The sequence below is a fragment of the Emydura macquarii genome, unplaced genomic scaffold, assembly GCF_026122565.2.
Source record: "Emydura macquarii macquarii isolate MOO-44397 ecotype Brisbane River unplaced genomic scaffold, CSIRO-AGI_Emac_v2 contig_561, whole genome shotgun sequence".
Classification (NCBI taxonomy): domain Eukaryota; kingdom Metazoa; phylum Chordata; order Testudines; family Chelidae; genus Emydura; species Emydura macquarii.
The window spans coordinates 10,306,759-10,327,770 of NW_027130698.1; the positions used below are offsets into that span (position 1 = coordinate 10,306,759).

General features: G+C 40.6%; 1 long non-coding RNA gene across 1 annotated transcript in view; it reads right to left on the reverse strand.

Annotated features, from left to right (window-relative positions):
* Nucleotides 1–333: 333 nt before the first annotated feature.
* The window catches only part of LOC137147771 (uncharacterized), a 317,615-nt gene continuing 296,936 nt past the window's right edge, over nucleotides 334–21,012 (reverse strand). Inside the window, exon 3 of the long non-coding RNA XR_010918340.1 lies at nucleotides 334–567. This is a non-coding gene — a long non-coding RNA (uncharacterized lncRNA). The remainder of the gene's footprint in view (nucleotides 568–21,012) is intronic.

Sequence of the window (21,012 nt, forward strand, 5' to 3'; positions counted from 1 at the left end):
CAGTTGCTTTATGCACATATAGCATGTGACCTTAAACAGTACAAATTATGGGCCAAAGCTGGTATAAATTGGCATTCCAATTGATCTCCAACAATTTACACCAGCCAAGAACCTCCCTATACCTAATGGGTGAAATCCTGATCCCATTGAAGCCAATAGGAGTTTTACCATTGATTTCCATTGGGGCTAGAGTTTTACCCATTATGTTTTTAGCAACGTCATCCTTAAATGCAAGGAGAGAAAAATGTCTGCAAGTTTTAATATTCTTTTTACCTGAATTCAAAACACAATAATAATAAAAACTTCAGAACAAATTATTACAATTGTCTTCTTTGCCTATGTCGGAAATCTTTACTGAATCAAATTAATACAGAATATAAATATTACAATTAGATTTCACCAAGATGAACAAATAATGAATTTCTCTTTCCTCAGCTCGGAAAGTAGATTTTTCTTAAGAAATCTCTGAGTCAGCATTTCCTGCAAGATGAAATTCCGTCTCTCTCCCTTCCCCCCCAAATGTCAATAGCTGCGAAGTCAATGATTTCCCAGGATGTCATGGATAACCTGCAATAGGAAAGGTAAAAGTTCACCCATTCCAATGTGTACATAACCCATTTCAGTCATTTGAAATAATATGTAACATGAAATTCCTTGGATGGAAAAGTTGACTAAATTTCATGTTTCCTAATCGCAAAAATTAATAGATGGAAAGGTTGTTCCAGAATACGTGGGAAACTCAGTCCTACTGAGGGTCTGATTCTGAAGCTACACAAATAATTTTGTAAGCAGTTCAGCAGTTGGAACAGCTGCATAGACCATACTGATGGTTGGATTGTAAGTTCTTTGGGGCAGGGAACATCTTTTTGTTTTGTGTTTGGGTTCCCTGGTCCATGGCTAGGACCACTGCAATACAAATAATAAATAGTAATATATGACAAAGGTCAGAAAAGCATCGAGGTAAAAATGTCTTGTTCCATGTGTCTTCTATTCTTATCTGTTCCCTTTCCTGAACAAACCACATTTTCAGCACCTGCGTGGAGTGGATTTTCTTCTGCCTCATACGTCAACAAAGTTGTCAGCTGAAATCTAATTGCATGATGCTGTGAGAGGCAGAAAGAACATGAGATTTTCAGATTCCAGGTTCAGTCTGCAAAGATAGGCATACTGAACCTCATTGGACTTCATTGCATCTAAACCAGGGCGGAACTTGGCCCATTAACTCTTTGCTGTGTGGTCAAATTCAAAATGCATGCCTGCCTATACCACTATTCACTTTTGGGGATTTAGGTACAAAAATAATCTATTTTAGATTCTTAGGCAACTGTTTTCGGTCATTAAAATTGTCAATGGTATCACAACCATCTGTATCGACTCTTTTAGTTGTACCACTCATTCAAACAATGACTGTCCCACATATTAATGGGGCAGATTCATTCTTTTACACTGATAGCAGAATTCGACCCACTGTATTTTCATGATTCATATTTTGTGGTGGCTGAAGTCGTTAATGAGCAAGAGAAAGTGGCAAGGAGGTAAAATAGAAACAGTCTGAATAATCTATAACAGACCTCATTTGATTCCCATAGTTGTCAAAAGCAACCACAAACCACTTGTTGCTACACACTAGCAGTGAGGCCGTGATTAACAAACTTTGAGAAAACCCTCCTAAAGCCTCAAAGTAGTTGTCAGTAGAAATGAATTGCACTGGAGTAGTTTGCGGCACCATTTTTTAAAGGGAAAATACTTGTTTATATACTTAGCACACTGAACAGCCACGCCACTGAAAGGACAGTAGGTTGGGTCACTCCTGCTCCCTGAGCTTCTCATAACCAGTGGAGAATCTTGCAAAAAATCTCAATTTTATGCTGATATTTTAAAACCTGATAGGCATTAATTTATTGTGGGTACTCAAGGGTACTGTTCATAGTACATTTGGTTTCTTATAAAGTACGGCTATTTAAATTTTAAAAAATGTAATACCTGAGTTGTATTTCAATATTGTTTAGAGTTTTCATATTGAAGGAGCTGGCCTTAAACAATTTTAGGCTTCATTTACAAAAGGCTACCCGTTCAGGACAGCGCTTAACTATGTGCTTAACTTAAAGGACACACTTAAGTCCCATTGAAAACAATGGGATTTAAACACATGCTTGACGTTAAGCACGGGCCTATGTGCAATCCTGCTGAGAGATGGTTTAGAAAGGTGGTTGTCAGTTCTTCAAACAGAGGTCATTTTTACGACGCACACAATAGCTTTTTCATTATTGATCCTGATTTCATGTTTAAAAAACTGTACTGCTGATGCTGGTGTAGAAAAGTTATCAAGCTGGATAAAACCAGGTTCAAAAACTACAAATCTGTCTGGGCTAAATTCCTTTGTTGTGCCACTCCGCTGACTTCAGATGAGTTACACTGGAGATAACATTGGCCCATTAAGTTTATTTTTAGTCATAACGTTCACATAACATGCAGTAGTTTAGCCTCGTTTCATTTTTGTCATGCGCTACACATAAAAACAAATATACCCACATACGTTTTGTATATATCTAGTAGAGCAGATCAGTTCTGAAAGTAGCTTTATAGCAATGATATTTCGTAAATATAATTTGTGACAAGGCCATTTCACCAATCACTAGAATGGGATAGAGTGTCTTCACAAAGTTCTTAACAGCATGTCAGTGCAAGTCTATGGAGACGCCATCAAGATGTCAAAATGTTCCCAACGGGGAAAAAAGTGCAGGGCTTCAGAGATGGTGTTATGAGGTGGAGGTGAAGCAAAAAGAAGTGTTATCTATTGCCATGCAACATTGCCAAATAAAACCATATGCAATCCAGTGCTGCGATTAAGAGAAATAAGAAATTACATACTAAAAGGGGTAGCAAAACCATGTGATGTTCTGGACACAAACCCAAAGAATAAGGAAACTTCAGACAAACAGTTCTGCTACACTTAAGCACTGCAGCCATTATCAAAGGTCTCATAGTAGTGAGAGACCAGTGGGAAAATATCTAATTCGTGAGTATGAGGAAAGTAAATGGGCAGGTATAACAGCCAAGTGCTATACTTATTGCTGCCCTATTACATATGCAACGTGACTTCGCCTCCCTACTCCCCCGTAAAGAAAATGAGAAGGTTTCCTGTTGCTCTGTAATCAGTACAATCTACAGTGTCACACAGAAGAATGTGTAAGGTCTCTCTGCAGCACAGAGGAACATAGGGCAATGGGAAGGAATGTCGACAAGTTGTGGGGACTTTCAGGAAGGGACCACATGTGCGTCAGCATCTGTGCACGGTGGAGCTCAAGGTGCTGGGGCAGCCGTGCCACAAATTTTTGTGTGTGTTTGTGTCAAGCTCAGTCTCATTACTTTAACATAGTGAGCTCGTAACAATAATTTGAATGAAGTGAGTCTCTCTCTCTCTCTCTAAACTACTTTTAGACAAACTCTCCAGGAGTGCATGTGCCCAGACCGAGTTACTCCATAATCTTAATGCAGTAATGCTTAGCTTCCCTCACTCGAGCCCCTCTTTCCTGTTCAGTAGCCTCGCTCGTCAAATCGTCGCTAAAATGGGGCCCTGATCCTGCAAATGAATTGATGTGGACGTAGCTCTGCACCATCTGGAGCTCCACTGATTAGAATGGGGATCTGCTTACTCTGGCTCCACATGCAGAATTGTAAACTCTTTGGTGCAGAGACCATGGGTAAAATTTTCAGAAGCACCTAATTAATTTAGGAGCCTAAGCCTCATTTTCAAAAGTGACTTAGGGCCACATTTTAAAAGGTATGTAGGGGCCTAAATACGCAGATAGGCACCTACTGGGATTTTCAAAGTGACTTAGGGTGAGATCCACAAAGGTGTTTACGCACCTCATTCCCACTAGGAACCTATCTTCATCTGTAGGTACCTAAACAACCTTTGACAAACTGGCCCTGTAGGCCTAAGCCACCTTTGCAAATGGGACTTAGTCTCTTACATCAGTTAGAAGTTTTTGAAAATTATATTCTAAGCCTTTCTATTTGTCCTGGTAAGTGTCTAGCGCACTACTTGGTGATGCAAAACTGTAAAATAATAATACGACAATGAGTCTTTTTGTATTCAAATCATCAGTGCAAAACAAAATGAGGATTCTGAACAGCACAATACATGAAAGATGGGTTTGCCCTGATCTTGTGGGTTTTTTTCTTCCTTTCAATATTCATTGAAAACTCTTTTTTTTGCGGTTGTGCTCCCTTCGTCACCACAAGTGAGGTCAGTGAACATGGCCTTACACAACAGCATTTGCCTTTTGATGCCGTTACACACAAATTGGCACAAATTCCACCACTGCGGTAATTTCACCAAAGCAATTAGAATTACACCAGGGACAAATTTGGGCCTGTCTATTTGAATAAATAGTTAACTCTTCTCAGCTTGAAGAAGTGATTATTGAAAAGTTTGTCTCCACATACAAATGCAAATGACAGCCGAAGAACACGTTAATGTTCATCTTTCAAACTAAGTACACAGACAAATGCTAGTCATTAGAAACATTTCCGTGCATTTATATTAGGCTGTCCTCTAAAAGACTTTTCAGACAAATATGTCATCAAGATATTCAAAACCATGTAATCTTATCCAAAGTTTCATCTATCAACAGTACAGTTTTCATCTCTTGCAGCTGTGTGTCAGGCAGATTAGCCAGCTGATAGCAAGGGGGGGGAGGGGATGACAGGAAAGAGGGGCTCTGTCATCATCCTAACAAGAAATACTGCAGGGGAGGAGAGATTGTTGTGGGTTGTTTTTTTAAAGCTCCCAAAGAACCCTTCACAAAAGCAGGGAAACGGGAGATTTATAAAGGGATAATGAGTGTTTGGCGCCTAACTGTCATTTGAAAATCTCCCTCTTGTGGAATGTGGCGTGTTCTTAAAAACAACATGCTGATTACAATTGTGTATCGGGTGACTGTGGCGTATCATCTCCCTTCAACCACAAAATGACTCTGGCCTGACACACCAGGCCTCTTCTGCATTCAGAGACCTAAAAGGAACCAGGTTAATCCCAAATTGGAATATTCTGAACTCCAGCTACATCCTTCACTTTTCTCAAAGGACAAATCCTCAGACATAGTCCCCGCGAGGGGCAAAACTAGTGCCCGGGGGATCACTTTGAAAGAAAAGTTTACGTCAACACTTTCCATTGCGCAAAGTTTGCTCTTTCAAGGGGAAAGATGAATGGTGACATATAAGGGCTTCTGATACAGATACACAGAGATGGGACTAAAATATACAGTAAAGCGTTGTGAAATGAGTCTTCAAATTTAGGATTCAATATGCGGCAGTTGTGTATGAGACAATGCCAATGAATGCATGCATACAAATCCATGCATAATCTCTTAGTTCATTCATTTTTAAATACATTCTTTCAAGTGAATTTTAGCACTGGTGAAAAGTATTGGCTCGACAGCTCTGGCTTATGAGACCCACATTTTCAAACAAGGGGATGGAGGGGTTTCAAAGGCATGAATGGCAGGGAAGGTGCCTGACTCCCAGTGGAAATGCCTGGGTGTTAGATACCTAGCTGCCATCTGTGTCTGGGACAATCTCTCCCTGGGTGCTTAAAGTTAGGCTTCTAAAGCCAACATTTAGGAAGTGGGCTGATTGTCAGGGTTACTGAGAAGCCCATCTGTGGCTGAAACCAGTTGCAGCTGTGAGTGCTCAGCACCCCTGAAAATCAGGCCATTTCCATTTAGGAAACTATCTTTAGTCACTTGAGAGACTTTCAGTTGCCTGAAATTCTCTCATCACAGAACGGATAACTGCACAAGCTGTGCGACTGCCTGCCAATGGGCCTCAACCTGTTCTGTGTGTTCCAGGGGCATGTGCAGAAATTTAACTTTGAACCCTTTTGCGGGGGACATGTTCCCGGGAGACGCTCACTTCCCGGCTCCCGTGGCCCAACAGGAGCTCGCTCCCCCCTCTGCCCCGGCCCTGCGGCCAGAGGAGTTTTGTGCCCCCGAAGATTATTGGGGAGGCTTGTGCCCCTGCTTGCCCCCCCCCCCCTTTGTGCACACCCTGGTGGGTTCTGTTCTCTGGACAAAATGGCAGTTCAGCCCTCATGCCCATTTAATCCTCCAGTGATCTGTTGTAATGACAACAAAGGTATCAGTTATAATGGTGAATCCTGGGATGAGGATACCCATCCAACATTGTTTTATTCTAGGCAGCTTTATCAAGTGGTGGCAACTCCTCGTCCTTGCCATCATGGGCTAGATCATTTGTACCAGCAGCTGCAGGAGGTAAAAAGTTCCATATCTTGTCAGCCGTCCCCTAAACTGATCTACTTGCCCAGCTTCATACTACGTAAATCCTTCTTATAGGAAGGAGCACAGTGACTAACCAGTCCTCCGAACCCTCTCTTCACCTTGAATGTTTGTTTTGGCCAGAAGCTTGGCTCAAAAACTCATAGCCCAAGAAGGATTTTTTTTAGCACCTGATGTTGAGGGGAGGGTGGGGAGAATTAATTGCTTTGTTATACGGGCTGATTCCTGGCCCCCTTGAAGTGTGGGGCAGAACTCCTTCTGATTCCAGGGAGAGAAGGAATCAGGGCCTGGGAGAGCAGCTCCCAAGAATCCCACTATGGTGATTTCAGACGCTTCTGTTTTTTACACTCTTATGTTTAACTCAAAAGTAATTTTTTAAGCCCAGAATTTGCAGGTCTTTAGATCCTCACTTAGAAAAGCGCCTTTGTGTTCTTTTGAACACAAGAAAGAAGAGAAAGAAAAGAAGAAGAGGGAAGGAGGAAGGCTGATTTTGAAGAAGCAACACATTGTTTCAGGGCTTGTGCGTTCCTTTATTCGGCAGAGGAGCCCAGTCTGTAGGCTCAGTGCACGTGCATGGTAGCCTGATTTCCAGCCAAGGTCTGCTGGGTCAAAACCCGTTTTTTGAAAAGTGCCCTGAGTTTGTATTTACCTAACGGAGCTATTGCAACCTACCAGGAGATCATCCATGTTTTGAAATGAGCCTGCATGCCCAGATACTTATGTGCTAGTTAGAGAGTGGTGGCTCCAAAGAAACTGTTGAGTCTTTTCGGTACAACGTGTAAGTTATTTTGCAAACTACATAGAATTTGCGTACCAAATGATGTATTTATCTGGATCATTTGAATGATAAGCCCTTGTAAATGCCTGTTTGCATGCTTAGCCAGTCCTAAATGAGGCTGGATTGACCCCCTGCCGCTACATCCTCCAGGCATGGAAAGGGGGTGCAGCAGTGTTTTCCCCCAGACAGCTCTCTGCGAATAGAGGGAGAGGGGAAAGGCCCAAGTCTATATTGCACTTCCATGCCTCCCCTACATCAGTAGTAGGCAGTCCCCCTGCTAAGGTGGCGGGGGGTGGGTCTCAGGGTCAGCCAGGAAACAGGAGGAATGGGGACACAGAGCTGACATGTAGATACAGGACTTCCATGCAGAGGGCCCTGGCCTCTTGTGGATACTGGGGAATCTGCAGGGATCCTGAGCAGACCCATGGCCCATTCCCCAATAGGGCAAATCCAGTTCAGGAGGAAATTTTCTGAGGTTCCCCTGTATCTCCATAGGTTTCCCTGCAGGAGAGAGAAATGATGTTCTATGTGGAACGGCTTTATGAGAGTCCGACAGCTGCCCATAGAAATATTTTTCTTTTAGTCTTCCTTTCCCCCCCTTTTAAATGCAACCAAATAGCACCAAGTGCCATCTACGGTGTTGCACTCAGTCTGCATGCACATATCCTGACACCCGAAGGCAGTTCATAAGGGACATCAGCAAAAGCTGTGAACCTCAAAGCCAAGACTGAAATTTCCTCTTTCACTCATATAATCAGGCCTTTTTCTCACAATGGCTGGAGTCAAGGACGTGCTGTCCATCTTATCTTCGAATTTCCTGGCTTTTGTCCGTGAGTGTGTCACAATGGCAATGTTATTAGCTCAGCTGTGCGCAGAGCGACACAAAGATTTTGCTAGTGCTCTCGGAGGCTTATTAGAAAAGGCTGCTTATGCAATGCGATGTGATTGTTTGTACACCTTTCCCTATGTTCTTCCTTCCCCTTTGATGATGTTATGATGAAGCCCTTTTCATAGGACAAGGGATCACGAGAGACTCTCTTGAAGTGAAGACATTTTCTCCGCCCGGGACAGTTTCACTCTATAAGCAGGGCTTTGGTGCCAGTGGAATTGCAATTTGCACGTAGTAAGTGCAGTCACAACAAATTTAATTCGAACTCATTACAGATGGAGTTTTACTGAAGAGGAGTTCACTATTGGGCAGGTCCATTCTATAGCTCAGATCAAAAAAGGGCGCTGCTGTAATCAGAGAGAGCTGTAAATTGAGCGTCTCACACCATACACGCTGAGCTGCAGAGAGATAATGCAAGTTCAATAACTTCTTAGGCAGATCGAGCTCTTGATAACTGTCAATTGTCTGCTTCAAAGCATTCAGTGTTACCATTAGGGAATCATCCACCCTCTCTCACTCTGTGACGCTGACTCTGCTGCTGTAATGATGGAAGCTGTGGCCTGGAAAGCCTCCAGTGCCTCAAAGGGAATTAAGCTGGGTGGTTGAGGCTGAGAGAGGCTGTCACTACGATATGGAGCACCTTCTTCTAGAAAGTGCCTCAGCCCAACCGTGGCCACCTGAAGACTTGATGGAATGTGTGGCCCAGGGAAGGAAAGAAATGGAAGCTGTGGGGAAGCTTCAAATTGATTTCTCCAAAGACTTATCATAACCACCACCACGAGGAAAGAAAGAGCTTCTGCCACATGACAGTCTGATGAGAAAAGCCATTTGCCATTGAAATGTTAAAAAATGTATTTAACAATTATTAACACAACAAGCTTTTAATATCCACTTCTCTAAACTGCTTGTGGCTTATTTGCTTTTCACCCACTAACCTACCCACTAATTTCCACAAAAAGACACAGGTCAGGCTTTTGCTACCAGAATTAGTTATTTTACTACCAGACAAAGATAAGCCAGAGTGGTTATCAAGAAAAATAAGGGGGGGAAAAAAAGAATCAGGAAATCTTAGGCATTGTATTAAAACAACAGTTTTTAGGGTGTTTGATTTACTATTCAACTGCGCACAGCTGCTGCTTGAGAAATAGGAAACATGCCAAAGGAATGAGATTGGGAAAAAACAGAAGGGGGGAAAAGAAGAATGTTTGCAGAATTAACTAGTTAATTCAACTTGAAAATTATTATTACCAACCCAGTATGGCAAGCTGTTGATGGGTACTTCAAGTGGCTCACCACTCACCCACTGCAATCACACTCAGATCCTTTGATTTGATTTACGTAACTTCATTAAAAAGATTTAGGCCTATCTGTCACCACCTCCTTGATTATGTTTAATAAGCTACCTGACAATCATTGCTTTCATTTCTTCCTCTGCCCTGCCCCAAGGTACCCACAAATTGACTTCATGCTGCCCATTGGTTATTAAAAAGCCACTATTTTACTGATTTACCCCAAATGCTTCAAACCCTCAAAAAACAAAACAGATCAAAACAAAGAACTGTAGAGCCTACTGTAACCATACAAAGTGATGATCTGACCTAGGTCATTAACAAACCCAAACTACTTTCCCAAGTAGGAATAATCTATATGAGGTAGAAAGAACAACTCGTGTTCCCATTGAAAATGTGGCCCTTCTATTTTTTAGATTGTTCTATTCATTAGTGGAAATTGCTAGTGGGTCAAGACCTCCTATCCTAAAGCAATCATTTATAGTTGAGTTATAAACTCCTGAAAGCAAAGTCTTATCTTGCAAATGCTAACAGACCTTTAGCTATGGGGTTGCTAGTAGGCCTGGCACAACTCTATTACTAAAAATATTAATGAAAGATTGGTTCCTAGAATCTTTTCAGATAATAAGCTGAGAGATAATAAAAGAGAGAGATGTCCATGGACCTCTAATAGATTGCACTCTGAATACCACTGTTTGCATCTACCACATCGTAAAAAGATTTCCTATTGTGTGATTAGTCTAGAAGGCTACGGTATAGAATATTAGGCTTGAGAAATCATTTATTGGGATCTTATCTTGTATACCTAATTGAAATGTCGGGGCATTGCATTTAAACTATAACTTGAAGACTAATTAAAGGCAATGACTTAGTGCTTACAAAGGGATTCATGGTGATCTCATGATGACCTGCATGCATTGTAAAGGGTAGATTAAAACTGACTGAATTATACCTTGTCTTTATTTTCCTAGTGATGTATGATTTCTTGGAGTTATCTTGCTTTATCCCCAAACCTATAAACCTTTGTTATTCAGAGTGACATAACCTACAGATGCCTCTTAGACCTTTTCACCTGGCTCCAGGAAGGTCCTGTTTGTTAGAAGCATTAAAGCTTGTTTTTTCCTGTTGTACCTTTTCCCCAAATTGTCTTCAACCACCTATCTTACTATCACCTTTCTACAGGGAAAAGTGCAAATGAACCAAATCATGTATTGTATATTGTTCAGTTCATTTTTTTTTTATATATATAAAATCTTCTAACTGAAAACTATAATGATTGTTTCCCGAGAGGCGTGTAATACAGAGGTTATTTTATACAATAATAGGCAAACAAATCTAGAATTATAAAATAAAAGCTAAAGTGGTGAGAGAAGGTAGAAAATATGTTTGCATCAGCGTCATGAACTAAAATGTCTTGTTTTCACACGGCATTGGGACGCTTTGGGCAGACACTGAATAAAAAAGGGGGGGTTTATTTGACGGTGTTATGAGGAGGCAAACTGGAAACAAACATTTGACACTCAAGCACTGGAATGCAGTAAAAATTTAATTAGATGGATACATTAGTCATCCTTGCATTAAGGGGTTCATATAGGATATACAAAAACACATGCTACGGTACTAAATAAATGTTTAAATCCTTTCTGTAAATACCATTTCCCTCATTATTGGGAATTGTGCTTTCAGTGGGACCATTGACCATGTCTTTTTATTTACAAAATATGGTTAGAAGGAGATTAACAGCATTTATTGGAGGGTTTTCCTGAACCAGATTAGGCTGCCCATTTTATATGGAAATTTCTGCAGCTGAGTTACAGCCAAGTAGATGCGGCTGCTGGTTGGGTACTATAGTTCATAATTCCATGGCGTTTACAAGCAACCTGTTCTAGCAATGCATGTGGGGAATAAAGGTGTGTTCAGCTGTGTGCTGTGCAAAATGTTTGACTCAAACCACAACACTGCTTGAAACCACCCATGGATCAGTTTTCACCTACGTTCATAAACTCTATCAGCAAACATTATGAGCTCCTGAACTGTCCTAAAAAAAACTCATTGCAAACGTTGCTTTGCCTGCGTAGCCACACACATTTTCAGATGGTTGGCCACCGTATGTTACGTGTTAGTAAAGATCACATAGTTCCCATCAGTGTCTCCATTATCCTTTAATGGCTGAGCCTACATCAGGTGATCAAGAAGGTCAGCTCAGCATAGCAGAAGCTGTTTTCATTCAGAAAGAGTTGAGCTCTCCGATCGAACTAGAAAATTCTACAAACAAATCTTTTCTTCTAGCTCTTGTGTGTGTGTGGCTGTATCTGGATGGCAGCTGCCCAAGAGATTATTAGTTTCTGTAATGCCCTAGCTGTTTGGAATCATCTTATTTTTAACTTATATTTCAGTCTATGCATTTCTATCCCAAAGTTTAAATGGGAAAATGTATCTCCCTGTGATCAGATGAGAGACTTGGCCCCGTTTCTACATCTGGTGAAGCAGCAAACCCATTTAATCTAAATCTTGCCTATAGTAGAGCCCCATGTATTTTGCCTGTGTGAAATATCACAACATAAAAAGAAAAAGTACATAAAAACAACACAAAATGAACAACTCACCCCACAGTTATGGCTCCTGTCTCTCAGGGATGGACCCACTTGCCCTCTTTTGTCAGATGCATGGTGTCACAGTCCCACTCACTCAAATGTAGCCCAACTGCTCCCCCCCCATCAGGGTGACCAGGCCAAACCTGAGCAGCAATAAGCCCCATGGATGAGGTGACAACACCCGTAGTTCTGCAACCCATCCCCCAGGGCTTCCCACCCCCTGAAGGCAGGAACCAATCCCCCTGTGGGCAGCCCTAGGTGGGGAGGTGAAATATATAAGGGGGGATAGAGTAAGGGCCTCTGGGACTAATGAGTGGTGTTGAGGCTCAGTGGGGAAGGGGGAATATTTAAGGTGGGGGAGGGAAGGGGTTTTGGAACCAATGGGGGCTTGCAGGTGTGAGGTGCAATGGGAGAGCGGAAACGTAAGTGGGAAAGGGATCTGGGGCATGGGGCCTGGAGAAGGAAATGGCTCTGTGAGTCTGAATAAAATGAAATAAATAAAATAATACAAAATAATAAAAAAAATAAAAAAAATAAATGAAGCAAATAAAATGAAAAGCTATAACAAATGAAAAAGATTTTCACAGGGCTCTACTATGAGTTTGACCCTGGGGAAAAACAGGTTAATTTGCAGCCTGGTCCAAGGCCCACTGAAACCAACATCAGTCTCTGGAGCAGACCCTGGAACCTGAACTCTTTTCGAACTTCTGGATCAGCACACCAGTTCCAAAATAAATAATTTGCAAACCCATTTTCAGGCAAACTTGGAAAGAGATGCTCATTTCTAATATCTCTGTCATCATACTTCTACACACAACGCTCTTTTGAATCAGTCTACCTCAGAGAAGTGCTATGGCTTGGCTCAGAACAAACTGAAGGATTTGCAGAGAATTCTTTTCAGAACACTTTGCAAGGAAGGGGTTCAGATGACATTCACAATCTTTTTCTTAACTTGATTATTATTAATTCATTAACTGTGTTATTGGAGCACCTAGTCATAGACCAGGAGCCCATTATTCTAGATGCTGTACAGACAGAGCAAAAAGACACAAAGAGCTCCCTATTTATGGCAAATATGAGAACATTTCAATTTAGGCCACTTTAAACTGTGAATGTAGCAGTAAATAAGCCAGGTAATATTTTAATACAAATATTTCAACTATTTTTATTTTAAAGAAACTTTCAGAGGCATGTAAATGTAAAAATAATTGCACAGCTAGGATATGGGATAGGAAAAGAGTGAAATACAAAATATTATTGAATCTTGCATCAACTAATATTGTGCCTCTGTCAGTGTTTCACATGTTCTGACGGAGTCATTGCATTTGTTCGTGACTCTCTATGAAATAAGAAGATCAAGTCATTTTCAGTCAACAGATTTGCACAAAATCCATTAGCATCTGTAAACATCTACAAGCATGTAAATGAGGAAGGCTCATAACTTTTGAGAACGTGAATTCTGACATTAGAAAATTATGAATGTGAACACCATATCATTTCTCATTTGATATCACATGTCAACACCATGGCATTTGCCTGCATGTCTCACTTCCTTCTGCTGACTATTCCAGATTAGAATAGGCATTTTTAGGTGGAATGAGTCATGTGAGAAGACAAACAAAAAGTCTATCTGTGAACTGGACTGCATGTAATCTGATGCAAAGCACCTTCTGGTTTTACTTGGAATGATCACATACGTCAGAAATTCTCATTCAGATTGACTAGTCACCCCAGCTTTTCATATCTTTGACTTGATACTGTCTGGCCAGAACTTTGTGGACTATCCCCAGAAAGAGGAAACAATTGCACGATGAAATCAGGAGGAAAATGTGCCCAAACCCTGAGTCTACATCAGGATTTTTTCTTTTATCCCATAAATAAAATCTAAACCTCACCTCTAAACTTGTTCTTCATTTTCATGCAGACATCTTATATACAAGTCGACCAGCCCAATGGAATTGCTATGTAGTTAGTTAATACAAATAGCAAACTCCCAAATAAAGTTAGCAGAAATCATAAACCTCCAAATACTCACATGAACAGGAGATACTTAAAAATCTTTGGGTGGCTAGCAAAAGCTAATATGAGCTGGAAAGGCTTTGCATCCTGAATGTTTTAACTGCTTTGGATTGCCAATGTCACTTTTAGAAAATTTGGTTTACAATAAATCTAGTTATAATTTGCATACACTTATGAACCATTTTATACAAAATTATGCTTCTGGAAGGATGAACAGGGTCTGTGAATATCTATCTTTTCACAGCAATGTGACTTTAGAGACATTTATCATGGGTCAGTGTTATATCTACTGGTAGCTGCATTAATATACTTTGTGTGGGTCTGGGCACCTCAGAAACTCCTCAGCAAATGTGAGCGAAGTCAAAAAAGAAAAAAAAAAGTTGGAGTGTCTGGATGGATGCATAAACTGTTTTGCATACATATGCGTAACCTGTCCAAATGACAAACTAAGGTGAGAGTTAGAATTGCATGCAAATATACACAAAAGAAGGAAAGGCATTGTTCAGAGTCTTCCAAGAAATTGTAACTAAGAATATTAGGATAAAATTAATCTAAGGAATATTTTGGTAGAACATCAGGTAACTTTCCTAATAGCAAGGAATAATGCTTTGTGGAATATTCTCCAAAGGGAAGTGATAGAAACACCATTACTTAAGTCATTTAAAACTAGACTGGACAAAGCACTCGAGAACATACTGCTATGAACAACACTATACCGGCAGAAGAATTGACAAGCTAAGCTAATAGCTCTCTGACATCTCTAATCTCTGAAGCCTGCAAGCCAGTCTCACAAACAGGCTCAGTATCAGTTATCTCAAAGGCTACAAAAGGCTGCGCTGCGAGTAGGGACCATAATAAAGTTTAGAAAAGCATAATATGGTTGATCTTGTCATGGCGACAAGAAATTGAGTTCACACAGTGCACAACAAATATTAAACCATATCAGCATCAGCAACCAAGGAGGTAGCATGGTGGACCAGACAAAGCATGAGATACAAGCTTTGCCACCACCAGGTTGGCAAGGACTTGGTAAACTCATTCAATTATTGTTCAATTGACAAAGAAATGTGATGAATTATTTCCAATTAATGATGCGAAGCATTGTAAAAGCTTGGAATAAGAACACTGCAATCACACCTGCAGAGGAATGTTGTTGCTTACAAAGCTTTCATATCATCCAGGACTGGCCAGTGCACATGGACTTATGCAGGTCCTCTTTCCCAAGAATCATGTATAACCTGAACAGAGCCAAAAAGAATTGAGTTCCCACTGCTTCAAGTGAGCAATTCTAGCACTTGTGAGAGGTGCTAGATTGATAATGCCAGACCCTGAAATCTGTTTATCTACTGAAGAAGTACAGTGCAGACGGTGGCAGTGTAGACTTCCCTGTACAGTTCCAATCAATGTGCATTAACCTTGTTCAGAAGGGACCAACTCTAGAGGTGGAAAGGTATTTCAGTTTTCATGCCCATTCATTTTTGTTGCTTCCTTACTCAGAGTTACAAGGGTGCCAAGCAGATCAGATATTTTGTGTTGTCCATGAGGAATTGGACTGAGACCCCACTAACCCATTTCAGCACTGAAAAGCCACTATTTTTGGTCACTGGGCTGGATTGAAACTAATTTCCTAGAGATAAAACACTCTCAGTCTCTTTACTAGTCTCTGGAACTAATACAACAATCACAATACAACCCTCACATCAACAATTTCGTTATGTTTTAATCACACAACAGTGTAAGAATGATAAAATACAAGCCTGGAACCAAAATACAGCACTTCAAACCTATAAGTATAGGGTAAAATTTTCAGAAGTGCCTAAGTGATTTAGCCACCTAAATCCCATTTTCAGAAGTCCAATAGGTGCTTTTGAAAATTTTAATTTCATATGTTAGGCAATCATGACAATATAATAGACAAAAAGATGGTGGGTAAAATTTTTCATAAATCACTAAGACATGTGCCTAAGTCACTTACCTCCAGATCCTTAAAGGTATTTAGGCACCTAACTCCCATTGAAATCATTGATCACACTGATGTGGGTCTACAACACTTCTGAAAATTCTTCTCAATGTCTATAAGCACCTTTGCACTTTGCATTTTGCTAAAAACTTATTGATGATTGTCACGCTGTATGATCACCCAAAAGTTTGGAAATCTGATAGGAATATTAGTTAAACCCATAGCCACTTTAACCATTAATTTAAAGGTTAAAAAAAATCATGGCTGATCTGTAGCAAAAAAGTCCAACATGCGCTAAAATATTAGGCTAGTGAGTTTCCAAATGAGTCCTAGAAGAGCAAAACGTGCAGCTAGGCAAATGCAGATTTTGCACTCAGGGCCTCTCCATGGAATTCAATAGCTGGTTTGGTTAATCACTTGAAAAGACAATGTTGATAATGCTTCTTTCTTGGTGAGACTTGGCCAATATTTGCGCTGCTACATTCACCTCTCGCTGGAATAAATAGAAATTATATTTGCAAATAAGGACAAGCAGGGACTCTTGAAAAATTTACAGCATTCAGACTTTCCAAAGAAAAAAAAGAGGGAATCGTACTGAGAAGGAACATTAGCTAGCAGTATTTCTAGAGCCATGTTTCAAAGCAAAATCTGAAGCCACACTTGTTTAATGCACAGACATTAATCACCAAAACGAGAGAGTCTCGTAAACAACGTAATCCAAACCAGTAATCCAGATCCAGTCCTTCTCTCTTGCTGAGCATTAATCAGTACACAACTTGGGAAAAGCAGGCCTGATCCTTAGCTAATGTAAATTGGCCTAACTCCATTGGCTGAGGATCTGACCCATGCTCTTGTTGCTCTGTAAGTGAATCTATTTCTTTTGAAAGCTTAAAACAGTGCAAAAATAAAGGCTGCCAAGGAGACAGACTAGAAGAAGTAGCAGCAAAGGCAGCAGAGTAAAATTTTAGCTGTCCAATTGTGGGAACAGTGGAATAAATGGATATATTATAGGATTGTTACCCCATAAGAGTTGATCAGTGTTATCAAAACCAAGTCAATCGGTATCTGCTTGAATGATGAAAAATCTCTGGTTCCAAAGGGAAACACCCTTCAGTCTGTTGAAAAGAAGTGGAGAAGGAGCTGCTTTGACCAGTTTTGCTAAGCATTTTTTATTTGTACCTGAACCATTTCCATCAGGGGGCATTTACCGCAGCTTTGTATTTTTTGCTGCAGTGGCATCATTTCCCTGTGAAAAGCCTGAGCCATGCTGGACAGTCAGTGTTGACTGCTACAGTCTCAATAAAATGAATAATTATATATCTCTGACTCAGGCTTATTGTTTGAAAGATGAGGGAGAGAAATAAGCTACAAATAAGGATGCTGCTAATGCAGCTAATGTTGTTTATGAAGAAAATTGGACAGGAGCTGTGGAACAACGAGGGGTGGATTCCAATACTTCAATTATAAGTAACATTTCAGTGCCATATCTGTAAGTTTGTGGGAATCCATCTCAAATAGACAACTATTTTATGCAGGGAGGAATGAAGGGAACTATTTCCAAGTCAATTTAATAGCCTAGTCTGCAAACAATCTTTCTCTCTCTCTTGTTCCTGTTCTACCCTTGTCTCTCCTACTTGGCACGTTGCCGGGATTTTTTCCCCCTAGCAGCAGCTGTGCACACTTGAATAGTAAATCAAACACCCTAAAAACTGTTGTTCTAAAATCTTTTCAGAGATTTCTCTCCTCTATTTCTGGTCTCTTTTCTCACTAATAATCATGGCAATTGGCAATTTTTTTCTTAGTTGGTACTAAACTAATTTTGTGTTGCAAACAATTCAACTCGACATATCACAGCATCTAGCAATGGAAAGGACCCTTAAGTCCTTAAAGCCCATCTCCCTGCTGATGCCATCTATTGTGCATTTGCCAGTACTGTGTCCAGTCTAGTTTTCAATGTGCTCCCAGCAATGGGGCTTCCATCACTTCTCCTGGGAGACTATTTCGCTAAGGGGAGGGATTGGTTAACGGCCTAGATCCCCAGTGAATGTAAATTAGCATTGCTGTATTAACTTCAGTGGCACTTGATTGATTTACAAACAGCTGAGGACCTGACCCAAAAGCTTTAAATGTCAATCATTTTACATTTTCAAGACTATTTTCACCGTAAAAAAAACTAAAGAATTATTTTAAAAAAGAGAAAGTAGGAAATGAAACCTCAGTATACTACAAAATTAGGGCCGTGTCTCTTAGAATGCAATGCATTGTTATTCCACTCCATTATACGTTTTCAGTGATGACACACACCACTGACCCATGAATCTGAGTGGCCACGTTTATTTTGGTTTTTATACATAATATTTTTCACAAAGTTCAAAGTTGGGTGAGATTGACTGAGAAGTCTGTTTTCTGTCCATTTACCTAGCTGCTTGTTTGTTTTGGGTCTTGCATCTGTGGAATGAAAATTAAACCTGTCACGCTTATTCACACTGTCTGTTTTAAAGTAGCCAATTCAGGCAAAAAATGTGGTTCCAATGTTGGCCCTTTCTGATTTTCGTGAGACAAAAAGTCCATGGATATCATCTTCCTTTAGTCAAGCTGTGAAAGTGACGTGACTGTGTAGTTTTGGCCGTGAAAAGACAATGTATTCTTTATTACAAAGAAAACCACAGTTTGAAAACTAGGAAAAACTCTGATTCATCAGCATGACTCATACACACAGTACATAGCCTGCAATCCCCGTCAGCAAAGCTGTAAGACTAGAAGCATGTACATACTTGCAAAGAGAACACGTTTTTCCCAAAATGAATGTTCCTTAAAGGCCCTATCTTGCTCCCTTTGAAGTCAGTGAAAAACGTCTCATTGGCTTTCATGGTAGCTGGCTCAAGCCCAAAACACAGGAAGAAAGTCAGGTGCCAGACACAGATCCACAAAACTGACTCAAAGCCACCCTCATGATAATGTTAGCATAGGATGTGCAAAGTCTGATTTCTAAGAAGTCTTTTCAGGGTCTAGGAGGACATGTTACAATAGGTTGCAATATCGTTATGACTAGCAAAGCTGGATCTTTCAAGAAATGAAGACGAGTAAGACTCACATTTTAAGAGAGGTTTTTGACAGGGTCTCAACCACAGCTGATGTTTTTAAAGGTGGAGGATTTTCAGAATATCCTAGGAACTCTATTAAAATAATAACTAGCTGTGAAAACATACCTTTATTTAAAGGGATGAAGTTAAATGACTTTGTTAGGCTAAAGAAACTCACACACTGAGGGATTGAATCCCCACTGTCACTCCAGCTTTCCACTAATGTAGCTGATTTCAACAGAGTGGTACCAGTATAAAACTGGAGTGACATAGTGGAGAATCAGGGCTTGTCTACACTTACCTCCGAGATTCGTCGGCAGTCGACCGGAGTTACGCAAGCTATGCAAAAAACTTGCATAACTCCTGTCGACTTCTCTGCTTCTCTTCTGCGCACCGTCTTCACTGCACTGATGGGAACGCGAGCGCTCCGCCACTTGAGAAGGTAGTCTTAATACGTCGATTTCTGGATCGACTGAACGGGTCTTCGCTGACCGCTCAGTCGATCCAGAGAAATCGATCTGACGGCGGTGACTTTGCCGCCATCAGTGTAGCCATAGCCTCACAGCATTAGCTCCTTTCCACAGCAAATACCTCTGTAGCTGCAGACAAAAGGGCCTTTTCAAGTTTAATACGGAGGCATTCTTTTCATTGGTGTGGTGGAATAGATAGTGTAGCAAGCTGCATGGAACTTGGAGGGAAGAACACAGGTTGCAGGAAGGAAGAGTTTGGAGGAGATACCAGGTGCAGAATCTCTATAAATACTTCTTTTGACAAAGTCAGTTTAGTTTTACAAGCCTGGATTCCTTTCCTGGTATTACCCAGCATGTGGTACATGAAACAGTCCCATTTTCAGGATTTATGCCGGGACTCTGATCAGGTAAGATGCTGACTCTCCTCCACGCCCACTAATTTCAGTTCTTTTCCAAATATGGGAGCAAAGGGATGACGGAGAGTTAAAGCTGCTCAGCACCTCACAGGACCAGGCCTTTGTGGGGAATTGCGTGTCCATAGCTCCACACATAGAAATAAATTTATTTAGCAATTAAGGCCAAAGGTTTAAAAAAATGTGCGATTAAAGTGAGACTCCTAAATCTATATTTAGGCTCTTAAATGGGTGGCCTGGTTTTCAGAAGTGCTGAGCACCCAAGCAGATCACATGTAAGTCAATTTGAAGTCAACACTTTTGAAAATCAGGCAACTACTTATTTAGCAGTCCGGTGCTGGGTTTCTATTCTAATCTTGGCCTTGGCTCCCATCCTGCAAGGAGCTCAGCTCCTTCTGTGAGATGCTGAGTGTTCTCAACTCCCAGAACATTCAGTGGGAACTAACAGCATTCAACAACTTGCACAAAACACTCACCATCTAGTAGGATACTGACCTATCCTCCTCTAAACCTAGTTACGTGCCTTCTGATATCATTACATCACACTAGTGGCCAGAGGCACCAATCAATATCAGGGCCTCATTTTGCAAGGTGCTATAAAAACACATATGAAGATATCGTCCCTGCCCCCCAAAAGGTTACAGTCATAGGCCCCAGTCTTGTAATTGCTGCTGTACAGATGGACCTCTGCACTTGTGTAGATCTGATTGTAGGCCTAAGGCCTCAGTTTACCATCTAAATCTTCCAATTTTACCCCTTTATATGCATCAAAATGAGGCGATGCATCATTCATTTTCCAGGCACTGCCATGTAAACATTGCTCAGTGGTTAATGACTGTATTTAGAGAGGATTTATTTCTGAATTTCTGTTAGTAACTAACTGAAAGCGTGATTGTCTCCCCCATGTCCCACACTCTTTGATATGGAAATAACATTATTTAATGCTTGACGTAACTGATGCCTTTTTACTGATATCACTGCGGGTGGTGAAATGTTGATTAATAGAACTAAAGAAGCCTGGGCTGCAACCTGCTTGTAGAACATAATGTGTGCTTCCCTCCTCCTTCCATAAAATACACAATTCTAATTTCAGAGAGCTCCTGACCTTTCTCATTAAGTTTTTATCTAGATTAAGTGATTGGTCATGTAACAGAAAACTTGTCAGTTAACCAGAAAGCTGTTTATCAATATAATAAAAAGGCATAATACAAGAGA